Genomic DNA, 11,835 nt, shown 5'->3' with positions numbered 1-11,835 from the left:
CCAGGGCCATGCATGAGGGCTGCACAGCGCTGCTCAGCTGTGCCACTGCATCTCCAACCCTGCTCCATCTCCGTCTGCTCCCCAGGGAGCCCTGGGGTGCCCTCATCCGTCACCCAGGTGAGCTGGGGACGCGCATCCCACTGCAGACCTGGGCCCAGCAGCGGCGCAGGGAGCAGAGGCTGCAGCAGGCTCCTGCCCACTGCCCCCAGTGAGGAGACTGCAGTGAAATGGAGAATGTTCCAATGTCCTGTAGGAGCACGACGTTGGAAAGGGGCAGCCAGACCCCAGGGCTGTCCCAACAAGCTGTGTCCCTGCCCAAAGGTGCTTTCCCAGTGCGTTATCCCTGTCTGAACCATGGCTAATGGGAGCATGGGCAGTTTGGGGTTCAGCAGGGTGAAGCGTGCATCCCTGTCCCCAAAACCCGTGTCTTGGACACCCTTGGTTTGGTCCTTTTCTGGAGCATCCTCTCTCAGACTGGGTTCTTGCCTGATCAAGAACCTGGGGTTTTGCAGTGGGACCTGCTTGGGGATGGAGATGGGGCCCAGGGACACCCCCATGAGCCAGTGCTTGCCTCCTGGGCACAGGGATGACCCTGCCAGAGCTTGGAAACGTGGCTGCAAGGCCCAGGAGAGCAGCATTAGTGCGTCCGTTGGCACCAGCTCTGCCTTTCCCTTCCCTGCTCCGCTCTGCAGCGAGTCGGCATTGCTCCTTGCCTGGATGACAGCCGCCTGCTCGTAGCTGTCTCTCCATTAGGGCTCCTGCAAACCCGGGGAGGGATGTGCTGCTTGGATAAGGGAGAAGGACATTTCAAAAGGGGTTGTTTCTGCCTTTCCCTCCTGGGTTTTCCCCCCTTCCAGATGAGAAGCCATTCCCTGCAGTGGTTTTATTGACAGTGGATCCCTGGGATGGACGGGGTTTCAGGCCGGAGCGGATGCGCATGCGGCCGCACTTGTGAGCCACTGCACAAGGAACCCCAGCACAGAGCCTCTGCCCATCCTGGCTCGAAAGTGCCTTTCCCAGGGGGGCTGTTGGGGACCCTGAACACCCCCAGACCCTCTCCTGCAGGCGAGCACTCAGAGGAAAGTTGGTTGCCGCTGGCCGCGGGCCAGGAAGGATGCAGCTGCATCCTTGGAGTTGAGTGGAGCGTGGGGAGCGCCAGCGTTTCTGTGTTATTTTTCGGGGGAGCCACGTGAGGGTTGTGTTAATTCCTGCTGGGAGAGGCAGCGGAACCGGCTGCGGGGAGGGGGCTGAGGAGCTCGCAATTAGCCCCAGGTGATAATGGCTAACAGCGAGGCACCGGGCCTGAAGGCTGAAAGGTGGCTGGGATCTGAGCGCCATGGGCAGTGGGGTGTGAAGAGGAGGAGGAAGCTTCCGTGGCTCCTGTGCAGAATGGGTGCTCATCCCCAGCATGGATTCGGGATGCAGTAGCTGGGGCTCCCTGCAGGCCTGGCCACAGATCTAATTAGTAGGAAGAAAGTAATTAAGGGAAGGTGCTGCAGCGCTGAGGCTCCCAGCGCAGGCTCCAGCAGACAGGCAGGCACTGGCACGTCTCGGGAGCACCTCGGGAGCTTGGGCCAAGGGATAACTGGAACCTGGGGCTGTTTGCTCACTTCCCAAGCAGTGTTTGTCTCTGCTTCACCGTACACACCTCTTAGAGAAACACACTGCCATCCTGCCTCCTGGAAGAGCATCCCCAGGGCACGGATGGGTACCAGGAGCTTTTCCATGCTTTTCTTGGGTTATATCCTGCTATTACTCTCTCTGAGGCAGCCTTGGCTTGCAAATTGCTTCTTTATCTGCTGTAAAAGAGGCAGCTTAATTCAGAAAGGTCCATTTAGGTACTGGGAGCACTGGAGGTGTTGGATACTGCTGCTTCCCTTTCCCTTCCAGGGCTGCGAGAGCCCTGGCCCTACAATCTCCAGGGCTGCATTTTGTAGATAGGACATTAAATGGAAAGGCCACCAATGTGGCATGGCATCTGGTGGGTCTGGCCTCACAGCCCCATGCAGGCTCTAGGGGCGAAGGGGGGTAAATTCATGCCCCCCTCAAAGCTGGGCTGTGTGACATGTAAAATATCCTCCCAGCCAGTCTCTGCTAATGGGTTGCAAATTGCTTCCATAAGCTCCGGTGTTACAGATTGCTCAGCTGAAATTGCTTCCAGGAGCCCATTTTGGGGCCTAACACTTCCAAGCTTGGGAAAATAACCATCAGGAGCAACAGTGAGGTGTGTTGAGATGAGGCACTGTGGGGCCTGTGCGAGGACTGGTGGGGTGGCTCCAGCATTAGGGGCTGTGGCATCTGCATGGGACTTAGAATCATGGAATCATTTAGGTTTGGACCTTTAAGTCAACCCGTTCCCCCTGCGCTGCCAAGGCCACCACTGAACCATGTCACAAAGCACCACATCTCCATGTCTGTTTGATACCTCCAGGGATGGTGACTCAACCCTGGGCAGCCTATTCCAGGGCTTGACAGTGAAGAGCTCCTTCCTCATCTCCAGTCTAAACCTTCCCCTCCCTGCCCTTGTCCTGCTGGCCACACCGCTTCTGATACAAGCCAGGATGCTCTTGGCCACCTGGGCTTGCTGCTGGATCACCTTCAGCTGGCTCTTGACCAGCACCCCCAGGTCCTCTTCCATGAGCAGCTTTCCAGCCACTCCTCCCCAGGCCTGCAGCGTTGGCATGGGATTGATGTGACCCAAGTGCCATGTGAACCTCACTATTGGCCCCATCCATCGATCCAGCCCATCCAGCTCCCTCTGTAGAGCCTCCTACCCTCGAGCAGATCGCCACTCCTGCCCCATCTGGTGTCATCTGCAAACTCACTGAGGGTGCACTTGATCCAGATAAAGACATTAAACAGAACTGGCCCCAGCTCTGAGCCATGGGGAACATCACCACCAACTGCATTTAACTCCATTCACCACCACTCTTTGGCCTTGGCCACCCAGCCAGTTTTTGACCCATTAAAGACCCATCCAAGCCAGTTTCTCCAGAAGAATGCTGTGGGGAACAGTGCCAAAGGCTTTACTAAAGTTTAGGTAGACAACATCCACAGCCTTGCTCTTCCTGCCTTCCAGCTCAGGGGGCCGGGTACCCCGAGACCAACTGGTCTTGCTGTTAGGGACAGGCAAAGAAGGCTTCTCCCCATCACTTTGGGCTGCTGCTCAAGGCATTGCTTTGCTCCAGCTCTGAACCAACAGCAGCTCCATTGCTTCACATAGTCCTGGTAGAGGTCCAGGGCTTCCTAATTCATGAGCACATCATTAATTATCTGCTGGAAGCCAAAGCCCCAGCATCTTGGTGGGACTAAATGAGGCCATTAGCAGAGCTGCTCCTTGCCATTGCTGGCTCTGGCTGCCCCGGTGCATGTTGCCATCCTGGGCTGGCAAACAAGAGGCAGAGCTAACCCTTGCATTGCATCTTTTGGTATCTATTTGGTCTGGCCTTTTCAACTACACCTGAAGCCACCACATCTGAATCCTGAGAAGCGAGAAGCCAGCACAGGGAGCTTGGGATGTCAAAACCAAGCACATCCCCATTGCCCAAGTGATGTGAAGGGTCTAAGACAGCCTGGGTTGAGCTGCAGCACCCAGAGTGTAACCAGTGGGGTTATCCTGAGTGAAACAACAGCTTGAAATGAGCAGCTCGCCTGCCTCCCTGCTCCCAGCTGCTGGGTTGCTCACCCCCGTGCAGTGTCTCCAGCTGATGGATGCTGCATTGGGCTCTGCCCGCTTGGCTCTCCCACCGCACGGAGCAGCCAGTCCATTAAACACTGAGTCATCAGCACCGTTTCCTTGGGCCAGGGGCAGCAGTTTGGATAATGAAAGGCCTCCTGGTCCATCGGTGCTGGGGCAGAGAGGTGGCTCCTCTCCCCCTGTTGCGTTTTGGGGGGGGTTTAACCCTTTCCTGGGTTAAAACAAGGCTTCCCTGGTCAGGTGAGTGCAGTGATGCTCTGTGCTCTTTCTGCCTGGATTAACCATGTCCTGATGGGTTCTCCCATGGGCAGATGTGCTGTCCAGAGGCCTCGGCTTATTAAAAGAACAAGCTGTTCAGGGAGCTGGTAATAAAGCCATGAAAGCTTTTATGAACCAGAGTTGAAGGCACTGATATCGCTGTGCTCTGCGTGGGTGAGAAATGAGACAAGAGTTCCTCCATGCTGATGGGGTGGGTTTTTTTTTCCTCCCCCCTATTCATCTTTCTCAACAATTATCTTTTATTTTGATACCTTTCTATTTAAACCTTCAGAACCATGCTCGGGATAAAGAGGAGGCTGAAGTGCTTAACCAGGCACCTTGTTGTGCGGGTGCAGAGGACCGGGAGATGCTGAGAGCGATGGAGAACACGGCTTGGGCTCTCCTGGGCTTTCAGCAGCAGGAACCATCCCCAAGGGCCAGGACACAAACTCCCTGGAGCCCATCTCCTGCGGGAAGCAGCGACACCTCCTCGCCAGCAGCCTCAGGAGGAGCCGTATCCCTGTGTCTGTGTTGCACCACCGTTGCGTGCCTGCGTCTGAATAGCTGGGATTTCCTCCTTGTGCTGCTCATCACCCTCAGGCCCTGGTTCCCCTCACCTGCTTCGGGGCTGTTGTGTTTTCTGCAGTCCCTTCAGGGCTGTCTCCACTCCTTTTGTCATCCCGGAAACCTTGTGATTGATCGGCTGCAGCTTTCCAGAGTTGTGAATGGCACGTTGCAAACCGAAGGCGGATGGGAACCCTGCAGAAAGTCACTGAGCTGAGCGTGCGGCTTCATTGACTCCAGCAATTAGCGGGAGGCAACGCAAAGCCACTGCCTGCTGCTCAACAACCGTCCTGAAACGCTTTCCCCATGCACCAGCTCCCTCTTGGCTTGCTCCTGCCATCCTCACTTGTTCTACCCCATGTCTGGAAGAAGCCTGTCCTTTGGGATACCCACAGCTTGCTGCAGCCCCAGGCCACCAGTGGGTACCAGCCTTGCGTGTGTGCACATGGAAGTGAGATGCTGGGATGTGCAACACAGGATTCAAGGCAACCGGATCCCCCAGCTCCTCCATGGGTGTAAATCCAGCCTTTCCCCCTGTGCTTCCTGCTCATCCAATACCATTTCCCTCCCTCCACTAGCCTGGCCTTGCTGGCGGCTGCTTGTCCCCATGTCCTTGTCACTGCCATAGAGCCCGTTAGATCCCATTTTCTTTTATTCCCTCTGACACTGGTTGTGGTCACAACAAACCTCATCTCATTAAGGAAACGCTGAGGATAGCGGGATGGGGAAATGGATCTCCCCATCTGGTAAGTGCCAGCTCGGGCCGGTGGCACGCGCTGCTGCAGAGCTGTGATGGAGCAGGCAGCTCATGTGTCCTGGGTGTTCCAACACGCTCCCGGAGCGCTGGTGCAGGAGTTGAAGGGTTAACACTGCCGGCGTGCAAACCTCCTCCAAACGGCACCGATGGGAGCAGCATCCTCTCGGAAAGCTGGCAAACAAATTCAAGCAACGTTGCAACTTAATGCGTTTCTTTGCAGCAGAGAGGAGGAAAAGCAGCGCTCAAAGGCTGAGCAGACAAAGGCAGCGCAGATGGGTGCTGGGGGACCCGGCCAGCGCCACGTGCTCTGGGCTGCTTTGCTCCCAGCTAAGCTGAGATTTGCTGCTCCAGCTCTGTGACAGAGGCTGGGATAGCCTGAGCCAAAGGGGGAACCTGCTTGGGAAGGGCTGTAGCTGGGAGTTACTCTGGTGTCGCTACCCCTTGGTGTTTGTGTCCCGTTTCTCCATGAGGAATTGTGTTGCGTGGGGAGGGGATGCAGCACTGGAAGCTCCAGGATCAGTGCATCCTTCCCAGCAGCCGCCTGGCAAACAGCAGCCCAGCGGCTCTGAAAGTGAGGTCCCACTTGGCTTCTTGTGCTGTCATTTGCCTTGAAGAGACATTAAACAGAGAAGCAAATCCCCTAAAACACTCTAATGAAGCTGGTGGCTGGTGTGGCCACTGTGGAACTGGGTCTGGGGCCTCTGCGTGCCTGTGGGAGGAGGCTGATGGGCACGAGTTTGGTGTGTGGTGAAAGGGCTTGGTGGAGTTGGGCAGCCTGGACCTGTAGCCATTGCCAGGGGGCTACTGCCATGAACTTGTCATTGTCCCCTCTCGCAGAATGACACGTTTCTCCTATTATAAATGCCACCCTCCCTTGGCAGCCGAGCCCATGCGAGGAGCAGATGGAGCCCATCTTGAACGTGCAATCTCAGCAGAAGCAAAGCCAATAAAGCGAGTTAATTACCAGCACGTTATGTGAGAGCTGGGGATTCCCAGGGGACTGGGGAGATGAGGCAGCCCTTCACCCGCCAGCTCCGGAGGGGCTGCGATCCAGGCGGAGCTGCCCTCCCCAGGGACCACTCACTGCAAACACCCTCAGCACACTGGGAGCTCTGCAGGTAGCGAGGTCGCATCCATCCCTTCCCCTGTGGGCCTGCGTCTCATGAGGGATGTTCACAGGGTGGCTGCAAAGTGCCAGGCAGGGTTTGCGCTCCACTGGGCAGTTGTGGCTGTGGGAGATGTGAGGGCAGAGCATCCCTTGCCCTTGTTTCACTGCTGGGCAAAATCAGGAGAGGAAGTGGAGCAGCTCCTGAACTCCTCTGGTTTGAAAGTGAATTTAACTGGGCTTAAAAGTCCACTGCCCCCTTTACCATGCTTTGCCATGCAATGCTTACCAGTGATGCGAGGGGCTTCTCCAGTCGAAACGCCTGCTTGCAGTGGAGGATGTGGATGTGCTGTTTGCCCTCTGTGGTGCTCCTGCTCTGCTCCCCATCAGCTGTGCAAATAAAGTTTGGACTTGTTAAATCCACAAACAGTTGCCAACTCGGTTGCCCTGGGTGGGCTCGCAGCTCCCGTCCACCCTCCCCTTGCCTGGGAGATAAGGACGGCAGTGGCTTTAATTCCTCACTCTATGCATTGGCTGCCAATTCTCCTGCCCGCTCGCCCTTGATAAATATTGCACAGAGATTTGGCAGCCACCCTGCTGGAGATAAAGGTCCAGTCCGGCCACATCTCCTTCCTCTGGGCCTTTTGTCTGGCTGTATGTCCAATCTGTTTAACAACCCACCTGCTGCAAGAGCGGCTCTTCCCATCTCTGCTCCTGCTTCGCGTTATTGCCTCTGAGCGAGCTCCCTCCTCGCCATGCCCAGCCTTGGCGGGGAATCAAGGACTAAGAAAAGGCTCTGTCACTTCCAGGCCTTGAATTGTCATTGATTTGGGATCGATAGCGGAGCCTGCCTTGGCTCAGTGCTCTCTGGGGCCTGGCAGGATCCCTTTTCCTGGCATCACGTGGGTGCTGAGGTGCTGCTGTGTCCCCACGAGCACAGCCTGAACCGGGATATGGGGACACCCCTGTGCAGCAAACCAGTGGGCTTAGCCTTGCTACAAATCCTCTTTCCAGCCCTGCAGCCAGGCTGGATGAGCGCAGTGTGGGGTCCAAGAGAAGGGCTGGTGTTTGGGAGGCATCAATGGGAGCTGTGCTGCATCGCGCTCCCCCACCACGTCTGGGTTTGCTGGCTCAGAAACCCTCCAGGAGCTGGAAGCTGCTGCCTGATGGTGCACGATGGTCCTATGGAGAGCACAGCGCTGACGGGAGCTGCTCAGCCATGGGATGGGGAGCAATCACAGCATGCACAAGGATGCCCAGGACCGTGCAGCAGCAGATGTGAGCATTGCTCCTGAGTGAGCCTCACGTATCAGGGCTGCTGTAGGCAAGAGGACAGGAAGAGGCTATTGATTGGGGTGCGGAGGGAGACACAGAAGGTGGCAAGCAACCTTATTTCTGAGTATAGATCTGGTTGGCAGCATCTGGTGGAGCTGATATCCCCCCTTCGCATCCTCTCCTGCAGCATCCTGAGTGTTATCTCTCTTAGGAGAAGATCACATTCAGAAAGAGATGAGTGATGCTCAGATCTGGAAGCGTTTGAGCTCAAACGTGGCACGTATGTCTGTTATTTGTGCTGTCCTGCTGGAAGAGCAGCTGTCCTGGGCAGCTTCAGATGCTATTTAGCTTACAGGGCTCTGGATTCCCCAGTCTGGGGGATGGCTCTACCAACACGGTTTGATCCCTATCACTTCTAAAGCCATGAGAAATGTCATCTGAAGTGCAACAAATAACGGTCCGATTATCCTCTGGATCCTAATGCTACTCCCTGGAGATAACAAGCTGCAATTTTCCCCCTGGGCCACACAATAATCGCCCCAGTTGCTCCCAAGCACTGGTTATTAAACTCACAGCTCTGCTTTCATTTACAAAGCACAAATAATTAAGCAGGTGTCTGTGTTCATTCTTTGGCTGGGAGTGACCGGGGTTAGTTCTGCTTTGTGCTGGGGAAGAAGCCCTTGGTGGCTATGGAAAGCCTCCATGGCTTTTCTATTCTGTGTGGCACAGTTCTGTCAAGAAGCTGTCTGATGATGGACCAAATAAAATGCAATTGGTATCCCAAAGGATGTAACCTCTATCCAACTATAACATCAGAGGGATTTAGGGAGATAGTGGGGTTAGGGAAGCTGCAGTGTGATTGGCATACGAAATCACACCCTGGGCCTTGCAGAGGGTGATGGGCTGGTTTGGTTTAGCTGGATTGCTGTTGGTTGTAACTGGGCTGTGTCCAGGACACTGGTGGCCCGTCCCAGCTGTGTTGTACCCTGGAGCAGTCAGGGGACAACATCCTCTTATCTGTGCCCCAGGGCAAACCTGCACAAAGCCACGCTGCAGCTGAGATTTCATAGAATCATGGAATCAAGGTTGGAAAAGACCTTTAAAACCATCGAGTCCATTAGAAGATTCGCACATAGCTCCTGTGTGTCTGGATGCGTGCTTGCTCCCCATGAGTGTGCTTCTGCACCCACACATGCATCCAACACGCACAAGCTCACTCGGACAAGGAGGCTCCCCGTTTCTGTAGACAAGGAGCGATGAAAGCAGAGAGAATGGCCAGGATGGAGGGAGATGCTGGTGAATTATGCATGACACAGGGAGGAGAGCCGTTATCTGCACGGACAAAGGCCTGTGCCAGGCAGCCCCGCTCTCGCTGTACCTGTCCCTTCCTTTCGCCCGCGCTTTATCTCCGCTCCCAGCTTGTAATTCAGCCCAAATATCAGAGGAAGCTGGAAGATTAATTTTCTCTCTTTGCATGGCAAAGGAGAGGGGACACGCTCTCACTCCAGACTCCCAGCTGCTTAATCCGCCGCCGAGGCCTGCCGAAGGAAAAGGCAAGCATTTATCAGTGTTGGCAAGTTACTGGTGCAGGGAGGGATGCTCGGATGCGGTGCTTGCGCAGAGCCAGGCCCCCCACAAGCAATGGGCTCTCGCAGCAGGGCTCGGTGTGCTTGGTGTGTGGGCATTTGGGGGGGCACTAAGGAGAGCAAAACCTTGCCCCCTCCGCAGTGTTAGAGCCCAGAGGGATGTGTGGGGCTTGGGAGAGCTGGACTCCTGCCCTGCCATGCCACAGAGTGTGACCTGTGTGTCCTTCCAGCGTGGGAGCGTTCAGGGCTCCAATATTTAAGAGATGACAAGTGTATTAATATAAAGAACCAGATAAAGATCCCTTGAGTTTAAAGCAGGAAACATCATCTCAGCTCTTATTTCCCAGCCCTCTCCCTTAGCTTACTCCCTAGCTTAAATGAAATCATAAATATCAACCCACAAAGGTCCTTTGTCACTGCACACAGCTCCCGGCGACAAGAGGTCATTCATTAAAAGCCAGATGAAGGCAATAGAGACTCCCATTGTTTTTTAATGAGTTCAGGATAAGGCCGTGGCTTCTCTGCTGACATTAATGCACCGTTTCGCTGCGAGGAGCAGAGGCGATGGACTGCATGTCACTGCACACAGGTTTGGCTGATCCCATCTTCACCCCAGCACGCAGGCAGGAGACCACAGATAAACCTGGTTCATCATTCAGAGTGATGGTGCAAACAGGGCTCCTTCAGCCCCCTCCTTGCAGATCTCTGCTCTGACAGGGGGATGGAGCCAGGATGGAGCCAGGCTCTGCTCTCAAGGGATGGGACAAGAGGAACCGGCCTCAAGCTGCACCAGGGCAGGTTTAGATGGAGCTGAGGAACAATTCCTGCCCCAGAGGGTGCTCAGCATTGGAACAGGCTGCCCAGGGCAGGGCTGCAGGCACCGTCCCTGCAAGTGCTCACACACCCTCAGTGCCATGGGTTAGTGGTGGCCTTGGCAGTGCAGGGGAACGGTGATGATCTTAACTTGATGATCTCAAGACTTCTCCAGCCTGCTTGATCCTACGATTCTATGGTGCACTGAGCAGTATTCCACAGGGATGAGCAGGACTGAGGCCCCGCAGCTCCCACCCAGCACATGAGCGTGATGCCATCTGCCGGCCTGTGGCTTGGCCCCGCAGCCAGGAATTGCAAGTTCATTCCCAAAATGTCCAGCTAAACCCCTGCTGCCCTCCCTGCTCCTGCTATGGAATCATTCCTTTGTGAAACCCATGCTGTAGTAATGGGCATCAAGAGAAATGCACCCAAGAGCATCTTTTCTTCCCCTGGAGAAAGGTTGCTGCCTTGAAGTTTCTTGTTCTGCTTCCTTTCCCCCCTTCTTTTCTGCTTTTTTGACTAATTTTTGGTTCAGGAAGACCATCATGCTCTAACTGCTTTCGGATTAAAAGGGACTTAATAAAGGTTTCCCCTGAGCACAAAGCTGCACAAATGGGTTTGCAGTTCTGGACTTCATTCCGCAGGAGCTGGGCAGGGAGATCGGTGTTTGTGGAGCTCCATGGGTGGATGAGGGACAGGTTTGGTTACTGCAGGGCTGCTCAATGTGGCATTGGGGCAGATTTCTTTGCATTCTGCCCCAAACGATGAGGCCCGGGGCCACCATTGGCATCCTCACAAGCAACAATCCCAGTCACATCGTGGGCTCGAATCTCCAGTGGCTGGAGGAGGTGAATGGGCTAAAGCCCAAAGAGGGAGAGAGAGCAGGAGGGGCTGGAGGAGGCTTTCTGCTGCCTGAAAACTGTGAAGTGCTTCCGCCAGTAATCGCCGGAATCATCAAATTAGCATAAATCCTATTAACGGTTTCCCAGATGAGACATTTCAAGGCTTCCCCCCCCTCTCCCTGCCACAAACAAAAGGGAATATAATTACTTTGCAATAAAGCAGCTCCTGGAGAGGCTCCTCCATCCTTCTGCCTTCTCTCGTCCCTTGAAATGAAGCTAAACCGTGACGATACGCAAGGTGCTTTTGACCTCTCTGCTCTCCTCAAGCAGCAGGCAGGGAAGACTCTGAGAAGCTTTGAGGGACCGGGACCAAGCAAGTGGGATGTGATGGAGGACATGGCCCGTTTGCCCTGTCCACAGCAGATCAGCAGGGAAATTGGGGTTCTGAGGTGCTTTCTGGGCTCCTCAGTTCCGGATGCCCTTGGAGCATCGTGTTTCAGAGGGGGATTTGGTACTATGATCACTGAATACATATGGAAGGAATCTCATTTGCTTAGCAGAGGAAGCCGGTACCTAACGCAGTAACTCACTACAAGCACCACGGGGGCAATAATCTGCAATAATGTGCCTTTTTATCAGCATGGGATTGCGGGTGACAATGTAAAAGAGAATCTGCTCACGAGGAAAAGCCTCCTTACCCCTTACAAATGGCACTAAACCAACTTCCCTGCCTAGAAGCATGGTCTGCCAATAGAGGCATCTTAGCAGGGAGGATTTAACCCCAGGCAGGAGCCACAGGAGGCCCCAGGGCCGGCAATGGAACAGTTGAACCCCCTCAGAAGTGGGGTGCAAGGAGGGCTGTGATAGGGTGCGCACGCACAAGAGGCTCTCGGCAGAGCCAAGCATCGCTGTCAGCTTGGGGCAATGGCTTTGGGATG

At 55.0% G+C, this 11,835-nt stretch overlaps 1 protein-coding gene across 1 annotated transcript in view; it reads right to left on the bottom strand.

The window, feature by feature from the left end:
• Positions 1–11,835, bottom strand: part of LOC133208924 (cytochrome c oxidase assembly protein COX14) — a 190,459-nt gene that overhangs the window by 38,505 nt on the left and 140,119 nt on the right. The window lies entirely within an intron of this gene.

This window comes from Neopsephotus bourkii, unplaced genomic scaffold (assembly GCF_033783945.1).
Source record: "Neopsephotus bourkii isolate Nb327-2 ecotype Australia unplaced genomic scaffold, CSIRO-AGI_Nbou_v1 NB_309, whole genome shotgun sequence".
In the NCBI taxonomy this organism is placed as follows: domain Eukaryota; kingdom Metazoa; phylum Chordata; class Aves; order Psittaciformes; family Psittacidae; genus Neopsephotus; species Neopsephotus bourkii.
The sequence above is the reverse complement of the archived record's forward strand: the minus strand, read 5'-3'. Positions and strand labels throughout refer to the sequence as shown.